We start from the raw sequence: 15,455 nt of genomic DNA, 5'->3' as shown, positions 1-15,455 counted from the left end.
AAACTGTCATTATTTTGGGCTGAGACCAAAATGTGGAATGCTTCTTCAGGACTGGGATTTGCCTGTTTTGCTGCAGCAAATTTTTCACTGCACTTGTGCACATGACAACGAACTCTACTTTCAACTTTAAGGAAGCATAGGAATAGAATAAATTGAACAGGACCAAGAACTCAGCTGCCTTCGTACTTGACATCCAACCCTGACTCTCAATACAGGAGCCCCTCAGGGCTGCATACTGAGTCCCCTCCTTTACTCCCCATATACCCATGACTGTATCACCACCCACAGCTCCAATCTGCTAATTAAATTTGCCGCGACATTACGTTGATTGGTCTTAACGAGGTGACCTACAGGGAAGAAGTCATCTCTCTGACACAGTGGTGTCAAGAAAACAACCTCTATCTCAATGTCACAAAAACAAAGGAGCTGGTTGTGGAGTACAGGCTAACCCCTATTGACATCAATAGATCTGAGTTGGGAGGGTAAGCAGCTTCAAGTTCCTCAGCATCCACATCAGCAAGGACCTCACATGGTCTGTACACACCAGCTGTGTGTTGAAAAAGGCATAACAACGTGTCGTTCACTTCAGATGGTTGAGGAAGTTTGGTATGGGCCCCTAAACCCGAAGAACTTTCTACAGGGACACAACTGAGAGCATCCTGACTGGCTGCATCATTACCTGGTATGGGAACTGTATCTCCCTTAATCGCAGGACTCTGCAGAGAGTGGTGTAGACAGCCCAGCACATCTGTAGTTGTGAACTTCCCATGATTCAGGACATTTACAAGGACAGGAGCATAAAAAGAACCCGTAGGATCATTGGAGCCGCAGGCCATCCCAACCACAATCTATTCCAGCTGCTACCATCTAGGAAACGGTACCACAGGACAAAACCTAGGACCAACAAGCTCCGGGACAGCTTCTTCCACCAGGCCATCAGACTGATTAACTCGCACTGATCTGAGTGTACTCTGTATTACACTGACTGTTGTATTTATTATAAATTACTATGATTGTACATTTAGATGGAGACATAACAAAGATTTTTATTCCTCTTGTATGTGAAGGATGTACGAAATAAAGTCAATTCAACTTCATGACCATGACTTAATGAGGTGAACCAAACAGCTTGGCAGTCAACCTACACACGCCTTTCCCTCAGTGAGTTAATAACCATAACTCTAAACCTTCAAGTGTCTCTTTCCACCTTCAAACTGGATACTCAAACTCCTTTAAAAGTTTCGTGATCGCAACCAGAGGTCCTAAAATCAGCTGTCAAGCTAATTATCTTCAAAGGGTGGTGGGTGCTTCAGACGACACTGCCTGACGTGGTAGCAGAAGCAAATATGACAGAGGTGTTCATGAGGCTCTTACGTAAGCACATGTATGTCAGAAAATGCAAGGGTCTGGACGTTGTGTACAGTACAATAGTAATTTTATGCATTGCATTGTACTGCTGCCACAAAAATCAAATTTCATGACATAAGTAAGTAGTAATAAATCTGATTTTGAAAAGGGTTTCTTTTGTGGAATGACAGTGGAAAGGAGGAAGGGAGAGGGGAGGGAGTGAAAAGCACTAGAGAGACATTCTGTAATGATCAATCCACTAATTGTTTGAATCAAATGACCCTGCCCCTGGTACTTCTCTGCCACCTGTCCCACACACCTACTGTGGCAAACCACCCTGTACATAGAAAATCATAGTGACATATCTCACGTTACCAGCCACATCTTCCAGCACTAACATAGCATGCCCACAATGTTCAGCAGAACAACATAAAACATGACAACAGCAAAACTGCTTACTTACACACACACCATCAAAAAAATAGGGATTTGATGACTAATGTAACTAGTTCAGCACAACTTTGGGGGCCAAACGGCCTGTTTCTTCTCTGTACCATGTTCGATTTTGAATACCATCCTGATCGAAGCAGCCAATGCGATTGCCAGGTCAGTCACCACCCTAAACATGGTGATAGCATGTAGTGTTAACTAACTGTAATGCTGGTGCGCGCGCGCGCACACACACACCGGGTAGTACCTTCTGAACTGAATCCAATGACATTACTTTAACAAATCATTGTCATGATGTGTTTCTGGAATGATTTACCTTAGGTATAACCCCATTACAAGTTTCCCTACAAAATATAGCAGTGGGTCTTCAGTGCAATTGCCTTGAAGATAGTTTCACTGTACTGTGGTTGTAAACACGGATCTTTGCCTTGGTGATACAGAAGTAATGAACAATCAGGTGCTGTTTGACAGCACTCTCACGCACTTGCTATAATTTAAACCTCAGGGAGCCAGAGATAAAGATTGGTTTTATTTGTCACACGCACATCAAAACATACTGTGAAATGTGTCACCGACCAACTCAGTCTGAGCTTCACCACACTTCTGGCACAAACATAGCATGCCCACAACTTACTAAACCAAACTTGTTCTCCTTTGGAACATGGGAGGAAACTGAAGCACTCAGAAGAAACTCATGTGGGCAAAGGGAGAATGTGCAAATTTGTTACAGACAGCAGCTGGAAATGAAACCCTGATCAGTGATCACTGGTCCTGTAAAGCAGAGTGGTGTAGTGGTTGCGCTAACCACTACATACTCTGCCGTGCTCTTATTTGTGGAAGAGGCTGCCGGCGGGAGACAGCCTGCCAAGTGCAGACTCACAGGATGATAAAGAAAAAGTTCTAACCATTTTGCCTTGATTTAACAATAAATCAAACATTCATATATTTGACTTCCATATTTTAAAAATACCTACTGCGTCTTTCATTGGGGAGCAAGTGACCATCTGCTAGAAATGAAGAGTCCATGCTTCTATCCCTGGACATTGAAAGTGAAAAAACAGCAACCTCCTCTTTGTGCAGTTACCAACAGCAATGAAGGGCAGTCCGTTGTATCACCAATTGATTAGAATGATGTCACAGTGTTGGATGACCGCAGTGATGTCACCAACTGACGACTACGAGGTCATAACTGTTTGCAGTTGAGTGTAAACAGTGCTTACAGATGATTGGTGCGGTCAGCTGACTGCAGTAATGTCCTAAAGTCAGAGCACTACACAACAAAAATGGGCTCTTCAGCCCGTCCAGCCAAACTATATTCTTCCTAGCCCCATCAATCTACATCTGGAACATAGTCCTTCATTACTCATCTCATCCATATACTTGAGATTCAAATACATTTATTATAAAAGAATGTATAAATTATACAACCTTGAGATTTGCTAGCTCAGCAAGAAACCTGAAAGAACCCAATTAGAGACAAAAATAATAATCAAAGACCAACTCTCCATACGTACGAAAAAGAAAAAATAAATGCAAGTCACACAAGCAATCAAAGTGAACAACAGCATTCCAAACCAAAATTGAGTCCTCAGATCCAAACCCAGGAGCAGCCTGGAATAGACCCAAAGCTTCACTATCAGTTCAGCATATTAGCAGGCACAGGGCGCAGCAGCCGGGGCTGTCTTCACAGCCTCAGTGCCATAGAGATGACCACTGTGAAGAACGAGCAAAATCAACTCTCATCCCAACAGACACCCTGCCTTTTCAGTCTATCTGGGTGGGCATTTAAATTAACCCAGCAACGGAACAGCAAAAGGGCTCTGGCGCCCTGGAGAGAGGCATGAACATTACGGAAAGCAAGCAAACTCAGAGCTTGCCTCTGAACTGGGCCGGCATTTAAATTGTCTAAACAGCGCATTGTACCTTGCACTAGGACCCAGGCATCACTGCTGCGAAAGGCCTCAGGCCCAGACCATGCTGCCCAGCAACTTGCTCTTGGCCCAGATTTCATCGCCCAGCCCAAAGTCGCTCTCAAGCTCTTCAAATCAGCTCAGCATCCTTATAAATTAGGTCCTCCAGTCCCAGCAACATCTACACCCTTTCAATCTTATTTACATCTTTCCTGCAGTTAGGTGACCAGAACTGCACTTGTACTACAAATTTGGCCTCACCAATATCTGATAAAACTTCTACATAACATCCTAACTCTTTTACTCAATACCTTAATTTTTAAGGATAATGTGCCAAAAGCTTTCTTTATGACCCTATTGACCTGTAACGCCACTTTCAAGGAATTATACTCTGTATTTCCAGCTCCCTCTATTCCAGTACACTCCTCAGTACCCTACCAATCACCATGTCCTGTCCTAGTTTGCCCTGTCAACACTTCACACTCGTCTGCATTAAACTCCATCCGCCATGTCATGATAACTGGTGCCGAGCAATGTCAATAGCTCTCTGAAATGGTTCCCTTTTAAAGACTGGCTTCATTTGTCACAAATACAAAAACATCAAAATATAGTGAGATGTTTTGTTCACATCAAATCAGCGAGGATTGTGTAGGGCAGTCTCCAAGGGTTGCCACAATCAATGAACCCTAACCATACGTCTTTGGAATACATGAGGAAAGTGGGACATCTGGAGGAAAGTGGGGCATCTGGAGGAAATGCACACAGTCGAGGGGAGAACAGACAAACTCTTTCATTCTGTGGTGGAAATTGATGATCACTGGGCCTGTAGAGCAATCTTGCTAACTGCTATGCTACTTAAACTGTGGATATCTCCTTGTTGCTTTGAACTTCTGATCACTGATCTGTAGTTACCAAACACCTACTAAACTTACTGTCTGCTACTCCATCTTTGGCAGTGTTGAGGGCTTCTTTCATCAGGTCAGTAGCCTCCTCTTGGTTTTCACTACCGCCGGTCCATGCAAGCCCCGGGTGGAGACACAGAATACCATCACACTCAGATGCAGGAGGATTCTTTATTGCTGTTTCCGTAACAATTTTGTTTTACCAGACAGAGTTGGTAGCCCTGATCTGAACCCCTGAACCTGGAAGACTAGTGAACCACTCTTGGTCTGCCTTTGACCCGCTTGGCATGAGTGACTCTACCAAGAGTCAAAGCGTAAAGCCCTGACTCCAAACAATTGCAGCTCATTGCGACACGCAGGCCTCCAAACCAGAATCAGGCTGTGGTCCTCTTGCAGAAACCACCTACTAAAATGTACTCATAAAGTGGCAAAGCTAATGCCTCATTTCTGCAGCTCATGCAACTCTAAGCAAAGTTAATTTTCACTCCAGTACAAAGAAAACAAAGCAATTAGTTTCAGCATTCTTTGTCTCATCACCTTCTGCTCAGGAACAAGGACAGAAATCCCAGCTACTTTGACCAAGTAGCTTTTCACACAGGCATCCAGATTGCAAAAATAGCCTGCTAGACCACTGACCCTGATTTCATTAACACTATGGCCTTTTCACTGGCTGAATGCCACATTACATGGCAATAGCTCTGAGCCACGGGGCATTAGTGATTAGCATCAATGATGTGCAACCCAGAGCTGTCGTATGCAAATTTAGCAAACAGCACAATCTTGATTCTAGAAACACATTCAGCTGAGCTGCTCAATGCATATATGGGAGGTTATGGTAGCCTAAATCTTTAAAGTGCTATGAGATTGGGGTTCAATTCTTACCACTATCTGTAAGGAGTTTGTACGCCCTCCCGTGACCACGGGTTTCCGATGGGTGTTCCAGTTTCCTCCCATATTCCAAAGCTGTATGGATTAGGGGTAGTGAGCTGTAAGCATGCCATATTGGTGCTAGAAGCAGGTTAATACTTGCAGGCTGTTTCCAGCACATCTCAGGCTCTGTGGTCGCTGACATAAACGACACATTTCACTGTATGCTTCGATGTACGTGTGAGAAATAAATCTCATTTATCTATAAATATCATCGAGAACACATCGTTTTTGGCAAGAGACAAAGTTGCTGAACTGATTCCAAATGACAGCCCAAAACTTTAATCCTCTACTCTCCTCCTTGTGAGGACACAGAACCACTTCTCCCATGTTACTTACTCAACATTTCACCACTGGCAATAGCATAGCATTGTTAGGCATTCAACAAACCCAGTAGATATGTAGAACATTTTCCCTTTCCAAACATGTTCTCCGTCTCTTACCCTTACATATGCTTTTGAGAGAATGCAATGAAGACCCACCAGAATGCCTCCAGTGACAGCACTTTACTTCGTGAGGAGACCCCAAAAAGGCTTGTATTCTTTAAAGCAACATGGAAGGTGGAGCTCCCAAAATTCTTCAGGGCTTGACAGATTGGATACATGAACGATATTTCCTCAAAGCCAGAACCCGGAAAAACAAACTCAGAATCATAGGTCAGCCATTTAGGACTGAGATGGAGGAAGAATTCCTACCTTCAGAGGATGTGAAACTTTGGAATTCTGTAACTCATAGGACCATGGAGATTCATTTACTGAGCCCATTTGAAAGAGGTTGACAAATTTCTGGATATCAAGGGATTCAAGGATATGGCAACAAATTGACTCTGAGGCAGAAGATAAGCACAGGTCCACAATTCCTTGAAAGTGGTGTCACAGGTCAATAGGGTCGTAAAGAAAGATTTTGGCACATTGGTCTTTATAAACCAACGTACTGACTACAGGGATTGGGATGTTATGTTGAAATTGTCTAAAATTTTGGTGGGGCCAAATATGGAGTATCACATCCAGTTTTGGCCACCTGCCTACAACAAAAATGTGAAGAAGATTGAGAGTACAGAGAATTTATAAATATGTTGCCAGCATTTAAGGACCTGAGTTATAGGGAAAAGTTGAATAGGGTAGGATTTTATTCCCTAGAACTTAGAAGACTGAGGGGAGATTTGATAACAGACTTTTACCACTGAGGTTGGATAAGTCTACAACTGTAGGTCATGGGTCAGTGTAAAAGGTGAAATGTTTAGGGGGGGGGACTTCTTCACTCAGAGGGTGGTGAGCATAGAATAAGCTGCCAGTGCAAGTTGTGGATGTAGGGTTGCTTTCAACATTAAGTGAAATTTGAACAGCTATGTGAATAGGAGGTGTATGGAGAGCTATCGTCTGGGTGCAGGTCAATGGGACTAGGCAGATTAATGGTTTGGCAGACTAGATGGGCCAAAGGACCTGTTTCTGTGCTGTAGTGTTCTATGCCCTAAAAATTATGCCTTCTCGTATCAGCCATTTCCACCCTGGGTAAAAGTCGACAGATGTCAACTCTAACTATACATCTTATCATCAAGTACACCTCTTATCAAGTCAGCTCTCATCCTCTTTCGCTCCAAAGAGAAAAGGCTCAACTTGCTCAACCTACCCTCTTAAGACATGCTCTCTGATCTAGGCAGCCTTCTGGTAAATCCCACTGCACTCCCGCTAAAGCATCCGCATCCTTGCGATAATGAGGCAAACAGCACTGAACATTCCGAGAGTGGTTATACAGAGCTGCAACATTCCCTCGCTGCTTTTGAACTCAGTCCCCTGAATAATGAATGCCAATACACCTTCGCCTTCTTCACCACCCTATCAACATGTGTGGCAACTCTGATGGATCTATTGACATGGATCCCAGATTCCTCTGCTCCTCCACGCTCCTAAGAAACCTGCCATTAACCCTGTATTATGCCTTCAAATTTAACCTTCCTAAGTGAATCACTTCACACTTTTCTTGACTGAAGATATCTGCCACTTCTCAGTCAATCATAACCTACTCCTACATCGACTCAGGCCTAGGGGGCCGGCGTCAGGCACGATGACGGACTCTCCACTCCTCCCTCTCCCTCATCAGTGTGTTCAGTTCATTTACATTAGCCATGCCGCTATCTTCTAGGAGCGTGTTGACCATAGTCTTGGGAGGGTGCCCAGGGTTCATCCTCCCATGCTTGGGCTCCCATATGATGACTAGGCTGGCAGGTCGCTCAGGGTGGCGTAGACAGTGCCCCACTAGTTGCAGTCTTCTCGCCTCGATTTTAGTAGTGAGCATTGGTAGGTCGTCATAGAGCTCGCTGTTCATCATGTGCTGTTGCCAACTCAGCTATCCACAACTCCACCAATCTTCTATTAGGGTGCCTGGTGTCTTTTTTAAAAACAAAATATGAGGACTTCTGCATTTTGTATTTAATTCTGCTCAAGAAGGAACTCGAGATTTTCAAAGCAGCTGGAGACATTGCACAAAATTTGTCCACACTCAAGATGCCTGAACTAACTTAATATTTGGTTTTGAGTGTCAGAATGTGATAAGCACTACATAGATTCTTATCGGCAACCTGAGATCAAATCCTACAATGACAACTGCGGAATTTAATTAAAATCAGAAGTAGAATCTGCTTTATCACTGACACCCCGTGAAATCTGTCGTTTGGGTGCCACGGTAACATAACAGCTAGCGCAACGCTATTACAACTCAGGGCACCAGAATTCAGATTTCAATTCCGGCAGCGTCTGTAAGGAGCTTTCACCTTCTCCCTGTGACCAAGTGGGTTTTCCCTTGTGTTCCCGTTTCTTCCCACAGCACAAAGACATATCATGTTAGTAGGTTAATTGGTTGTTGTAAATTGTCCTGTGACTAGGTTAGTGCTAGATAGGTGGGTTGCTGAGTGCCATAGCTCATTGGGCTAAGCTGCATCTCCAAATTCAGCATTTACACTCAGTAACAACTAGTATAACCACCATTATTAGAACAGCGAGCAGCAAGAAAAAGCAGCAAAGTACACTGCTAATGTACAAGGAAACAGTTTACAAACTCTGGGGAAACTGATGGTTAAAAAGCTGCCCACCTTACTCCAAGCTTCTGCTTGCTACAGGTGCAGCTGTGATATAGGCCTGCAGCTGCAGCTTGTAAATGGAACAGAGGCTAACTGGCCCACCAGAACCTCTGCTATTCCCACAATGCTACCGATTCGCAATCAGTAAACAAGGCCACTGAACACACATCAGAACGGAACAAGACACTGAAAGTGATGAAAAATAAGCTGATCATTACCCTTCAGAAACTGAAAACCTGATTTGAGATGAGATTTAATGTGTTTTTATTTGCCTTTTTGTACAAGGCACAGAATGGCAAGCAAGAATTGCAGCTAACAGCATAAAGAGCAGCTCTATGCACAAGAGGGCAAACTGCAAGCTTGGAGGGTGTGGAACAGAAACAGTCATGGCTGAGTAACAGCTTCTGTGCTGCAAATTTCTTTACCATAAATGCTACCATTTCACTTACAAACTATTTAATCTATGGAAGCCCTGTGGACAGACCTAGAAATTGCATTTCGAACATTCTGCTTCAGGAACTGAAAGTCATTTAGCTCCTCCAACTATTGTCATTCAAGGGTAGCATGTGATCTAATTTCATTTTGCTGACTATGCTTCCTATGATTTTTGCCTTGGGTCAACAAAAACAATTAGTTTTAAAATCAAGGAACAACCCAGAAAGCAAGCTACCACATCCGTGGTCTATAAAAAGAACTGCAAATCAAGTTGCAGATCCTAAGTATAGAGCAGGCATTTTCATTTTAAAAAAACAAAACCACAAGGCATAGGAGCAGAATTAGGCTATTCAGCCCATCAAGTTTGCTTCGCCATTTGACCATGGGTGATTTAACATTCCTCTCAACTCTATTCTCCAGCCTCCTCCCTATAAGCTTTGACAGTCTTACTAATTACAAGTCCATCAATCTCTAAAGATACCCAATGACTTAGCCTCCCAACCATCCATGTGAAAAAGGCCTCTATCACTACCACTCTTTTGTGCAAGATCCCTATCACCTTCTAGATAAGAAATCCAGTCCTTGTCTCACCATGAATCTGCCCATTACTGTAAACCGCTGAGGCCTGGTTTTTGACCCTTCTGTTAATGGAAATAGATCTTTGATACTGCTCAACCTAGGTCCTTCATTAAAGTTCAAACCAACTGCATTCACTGCACCAGCCCTCAAACTAGTTCAGTAAGACAAACTTGATGAAATCAATTGATTATTCTGTACCTTTCTAATGGAAGGCTTATGTTTATACTGCTTTTTAGAATGAATGCCAGTAATTTACCCGATATGAAGTTAACGCTTACAAACCTTTAATTACTCAGTTTATTCTTTCCTCCAATGATACAATATCCTCCAGTGTACTCATTAGCCATAGAGAGGATTGAAAAATTTCATGCAGAGCTCCCTCAATATTAACTGACCGGATGAAAACTTGCACTGTACTCTCTGTAGCCAGAAGCGTTTCCTGGTAGGTGGGCTAATTCTTCAATACCTCCTCCCAGCAGAAATTGCTCCTTTTAACTAATCACACTGCTTCTCAATATCACACTGCTCTTTAACCATCAAGATTCCATGGAATCCAATTTTTTTTCCTGCAATCTCCAAAGGAATTTGCAGGCATCTAAGCATCACCAGGAAACCTACACTGCACGTCATCATATCCTTTTGAAGACAGCATTGCCAAGAGCTGTTCACAGTACTCCAGTGTGGTCTAACCAGCTTTTTATGTAACTGCACTAAAACTTCAATTCTCTTGAACGCTATTCCTTTAGATCAGGGGTTCCCAACCAGGGGTCCACAGACTGCTTGGTTAATGATAGGGTTCCATGGCATAATAAAGGTTGGGAACCCCTGCTTTAGATACAATTGCTTGCAATATTGGTTAAAGATTCCCTTTATTCATCACATGTACACCTGGATCAGGGGTAGACATGAGCAGAATAAGAACATTCAGCCCATCAGGTTTGCTCACCATTCCACTATGGCTAACTTATGATCCCTCTCAACCCCATTCTTCTGCCTTCTCCCTGTAACCTTTCATACATTGAAACATAGTGAAATATGCCATCTTCATCAAAAGACATCATCAAGCATTCCGCTTAGTTGTACCCATTAATCACCACACTTCTAGTGCCAACATGACCCACAACTTGCCAATCCTAACTGTACAGCTTTGAAACACAAGGGGAAGCAGAGCACCAGCAGGGAACCCACACGGCGACAAGGAAAATGTATAAACATCTCACAGGACATTGGCAGGAATCCAACCCTGATCTTACAGCTGCAAGGTGGTGCTCAAATCACAAATAAACCCCCAAGTCTTTGACTTGTCTATCTGAATATCTACTGATTCCCTAGTTTCATCATTGAAAAAAAAGTCTTCTTGGACACAGATTGAATGTGTTCATATTTGTCTACACCTACATCCATTCTCCACAATTTTATTCATTCAAATTTACTTAATACTTCCACTGACACTGTCACAGTGCCACCCATCTTTGAGTGGTTAGCAAACTGTGTTACTTAACTATTCCAATGTCAATGGCGAATAAATGGGAACCTAAACACCAATCCAGGTGAGATCCCAACGATCATCTATTATTCCTGTCCTGTCTCCTTTCATTCTTGCCAGCTCAGTGAGTTCCATCCAATACCACTGGCTTCAACATTTACAGTAGACAGTATTAATACTAAAACTATTAACCAACCTTTTCATCGTTCAAACACATTGACTGCAAAATTAAACGATCAGGCCAGGGAAGCGTGGCAGTTAGTGATACAGTGCCAGCACCTGAACTTCAATTCTTATTGCTGTCTATAAGGAGTTCTCCACAGGACTGCGTGGGTTTCCAGTTTCCTCCCGCATTCCAAACACACATATATATAGTACAGGTGTGGGCGTGGGCATGCTATGCTGGCACATGAAGCACAGCCACACTTACAGGCTGCCCCCAGCACATCCTCAGAGTGTGCTGGTCGCTGACGCAAACGATGCATTTCACCACATGTTTTGATGTACATGTGACAAATAAAGTTAATCATTATCTTTTCAATGACTGTCAAATGAGTGGTGCTCTTGCTCCAGAATTGGGAAATCCAACAGTACAAGAACTCATCTACACTGGGTCTGACAAAATTTCTGCCTCTTCTGTGTCGCCGGGTAGTGTATAAGTCCTACCGCCATATGAAAAAGTGCTTGCAAGTTCACTTTCAAACGTTCAAGGAATCGATCACTCACCTATGCATTTTCTTTTTAAAAAAACAAGCCAAACATATTAACTGTTTTATTTGTGCCGTTAAAACACTTCCATTCTGTTGGAACTGCAATGATGTCAAAAATGTATTCAGGTCATTATCACTTTGCTGGTTTTGGGACTGCTGTGTATAAACTCATATTAATTATTTATAACAATGGCTACACATCAAAACTCCTATGAGAAACAGTGGGTAATGTTAGCAACAAGTAATATAGATAGTGAAAACTTCCAGATTCCTTGAGATATTTATTTTAGGTAGACATCTGTGCCCACTTCAAGGACAGCCCTATCTCCTCAAGAATACCAGAGTTAACTCCAGCTGAGGCTTAACGTGATGACAGAACTCTACAGCCTGGAAATTAACATAGAACATTATTGTCCTGACAATGCCGTGCTGATCTTTTAACCTACTCTAAGTTCAATATAACCCTTCTCTCCCACATTACTCTCCATTTTTCTATCATCCATGTGTTGAGAAAAACTGAACAATTTTCAAGTCAGGAAACCCTTATGGTTTAACTGACCACTGACATTCTAAGGTTTGGATATGTACAGCCCCAGATCTCCCAGTATCTGCAAACCTTACATTGCCCCATTTAGTACATACTCAGTACACCCGGGAGAACACAGTACAGTTCTGGTGATAAGTTCTGCACAATGTAGCTTAAACCATTTGAAGCCTGTTGCTCACCTACCTGTTGTTTGACCTTTCAGAGTTGCCACGCATTCCAACATCCAAGTTGTTTTCAATCTCATGGGATAGCATTGTCAAAATGCCTTTGGAAGCCCATAAATCCAATATACACTGCAGCATCCTCCCCAATCCTCTGCTACTGTAAAACATAACCACACCCTCTGCTCTAATTTCCATTTGCCTTCAATGTGACACGTTGAAGGCACTGTCTTACCACTGAGATGTCAAACTAATACTCTCAGCTAGACAGAAAAGAACCCAACTGAAGATTTAATTAAGTCCTGTTCATACATCTATACATTAAGTAACATCACAAGCTTACCATCATTACACTTCTACCAGCTGTCTATAACAGATCGCCCCGTTTCCTGCATTATATTGGTGACATCCTTCACTGATTACAAAATGGAATGAGACAAGAAATAATGAAAAAATGCTTTATTATTGACAGTCTATGAAATATTATGCTGCTGGCTCAGAAGTTGTGATATCCTCAACTATAAAATTCAAGTTATATAACACTGCTATCTATTACTTTTAATGAAAGGGAGCTTGATGTGACAGTCGCCATTAACAGTGCCCACACTATCAAAAAAAGTAATAGCTGCACAGCTGAAATACTTTGCTTTCAAGTCGAAGAAATGTATCATTTAGCAAACCAAACTGAGGGGAAAGATTAGGACAGGTTTGCAAAGTATACCAGGGTTCTGGAAACTGGCCAGTTAAAAGCTAGCAGGATGGAGGACCAGCAACCTTTTTACTGTTATATTCAGACTGATGTTTGAAGAATTTATTCATCAGGAAGAATTCCCAGCCAAAAGGTGGTAAGAAAAAGCAGGTGCTCCTCCTGTCCGTTCTCCCAGTCAGTAAAATTGAGGTTGATTATATAATGTCATTCTCCTACACTATCCCTTAAAATCTAAAGGACCCTCACTTTCTTGCTTAAACATGCTCAGCAATCAGTGCTTTTTTTTGGGGGGGGGGAGGGGAAGACTTCTAAAGACCCTCCACCCTTTGGTGAAGAAATTTATTTTCGTTATTTCAGTTCTGAATGGTACTTTGAAACCATGAACCTGCTTCCAGGCACCCTTCAATCCTTCTAAGAACATGACTTGCTTTGAGATTACTTTCATCCAATTTTGACAAAGGGTCTTCAACTGCAAAGCATTAACTCGCCCTCTCGCCACAGATGCCATGTGACCTGAGTGCTTCCAGCAAGGGTTCATAAATACAAAGTCTTCTCCAGTACTTCTGTAAGTTGTTGGAATCCATTAGGAAGGATGAGGTTTCTGGGTAATTCAAGGCTCACGATAAATAGGCCGAAAACAGCATGGGTTTCCTCAAGGGAGAATGTTGTCTGACAAATTTGTTTGGATTATCAGAAGGTTTTTGACAAGGTGCTGCTCATGAGGCTGCCAAACAAGATAGAAGCCAATGGTATTACAGGAAAGATGTAAAAGAAAGGATAGATTGGCTGACTGACAGGAGGCAAAGAGTGAGAATAAAGGGGGCTTTCTCTGGTTGGCTGCCAATGACTAGTAGTGTTCGCAGGGGTCTATGTTAGGTTGGTTACTTTTTGCGTTATACGTTAATGATCTGAGTGACAGAATTGATGGCTTTGTGGCCATGTTTGCGAATGATACAAAGATGGTGGTGTTGAATAAGCAGGGAGTCTGCAGTAGGACTTTAACAGATCTGGAGAATGCACCAAGTGGCAGGTGGAATATAGTGTAGGGAAGTGTATAGTGTAGGGACAATAGTGCACTAGAGGAATGAAGGTGTAAATGATTTTCTAAATGGGGAGTGAATTCAGACATTAGAGGTGCAAAGGGACTTGGAAATTCTTGTGCAGGATTCCCTACAGGTTAACACTTGCAGGTTCAGTCAGTAGAACAGAAAGCAAACGCAATGTTAGCAATCATTTTGAAAGACTAGAATATAAAATCAAGGCTGTAATACTGAGGCTTTATAAGGTTTTGGTCAGACCATGCATAGTATTGTCAACAGTTTTGGGCTTATCTAAGGAAGGATGTGCTGGCATTGGAGAGGATCCAGAGGTAGTTCATGTGTATGCTCTTGGGGTTGAAGGGGTTAATGTACAAATAGCATTCAATGATTCTAGGTGGGAGTTTAGAGAGTTTAGAAGAATGTGGGGGGGGGGGAGAATCTCCTGGAAACCAGTGAGAAGTACAAGAGGGCATACATAGCCTCAGAATAGATGGACATCCCTTTAGAACAGAGATGAGGGAGAACTTCTTTAGCCAGAATATGATGAATCTACAGAATTCATTGCCACAAACTGCTGGGAGGCCAAGTTATTAGGTATATTTAAAAGAGGGGGTGACAGGTCAGAGCTGTGAAGCACTAGTACAGAAATGGAGACTTTGGGTTATCTAGTCCATGCCAAAGAATTATTCTGCCTAATCCCATCAATGTGCGACTGAACTATGGTCTCCCACACCCCTCCCACTTATGTTCTTATCCAAAAGTAATCAAGGTTCTTGATTAGTGAGGGTGTCAAAGGTTACAGGGAGAAGGCAGGAGGAGAAGTGGAGGGGGAAAATAAATCAGCCATTATTAAATGGCAGAGCAGACTCAATGGGCTAAATGACTATGTCTCATGTTCCTATGGAAAATAGCTGGAATGATAGGATTATAATGGCAATCCACCCAGAGGCAAATAGTGTGGCTGAGGTGAAACTGTACAAAACTTCAAAGTTTAACGAGAAGGGAGTTGAGGAAAGTTTTAGGTTAAAATTAGAGAGATGCACAGGTAAAATATGAAAGCAGAAACTGCAGCAATACATCTGGCAATCTTCCCTTTCTCCTGTGGTCCCAGAGGCCTGTTGAATTTGCATCATACACTCAGTGGCCACTTTATTAAATATACCTGTTCTAATGCAA

The 15,455-nt window shown here is 42.5% G+C and overlaps 1 protein-coding gene across 3 annotated transcripts in view; it reads right to left on the bottom strand.

Annotated features, from left to right (window-relative positions):
* Positions 1-15,455, bottom strand: part of csnk2b (casein kinase 2, beta polypeptide) — a 62,951-nt gene that overhangs the window by 38,877 nt on the left and 8,619 nt on the right. The window lies entirely within an intron of this gene.

Source organism: Hemitrygon akajei, chromosome 2, assembly GCF_048418815.1.
Source record: "Hemitrygon akajei chromosome 2, sHemAka1.3, whole genome shotgun sequence".
Lineage (NCBI taxonomy): Eukaryota > Metazoa > Chordata > Chondrichthyes > Myliobatiformes > Dasyatidae > Hemitrygon > Hemitrygon akajei.
This window is presented reverse-complemented; position numbering and strand designations above follow the sequence as displayed.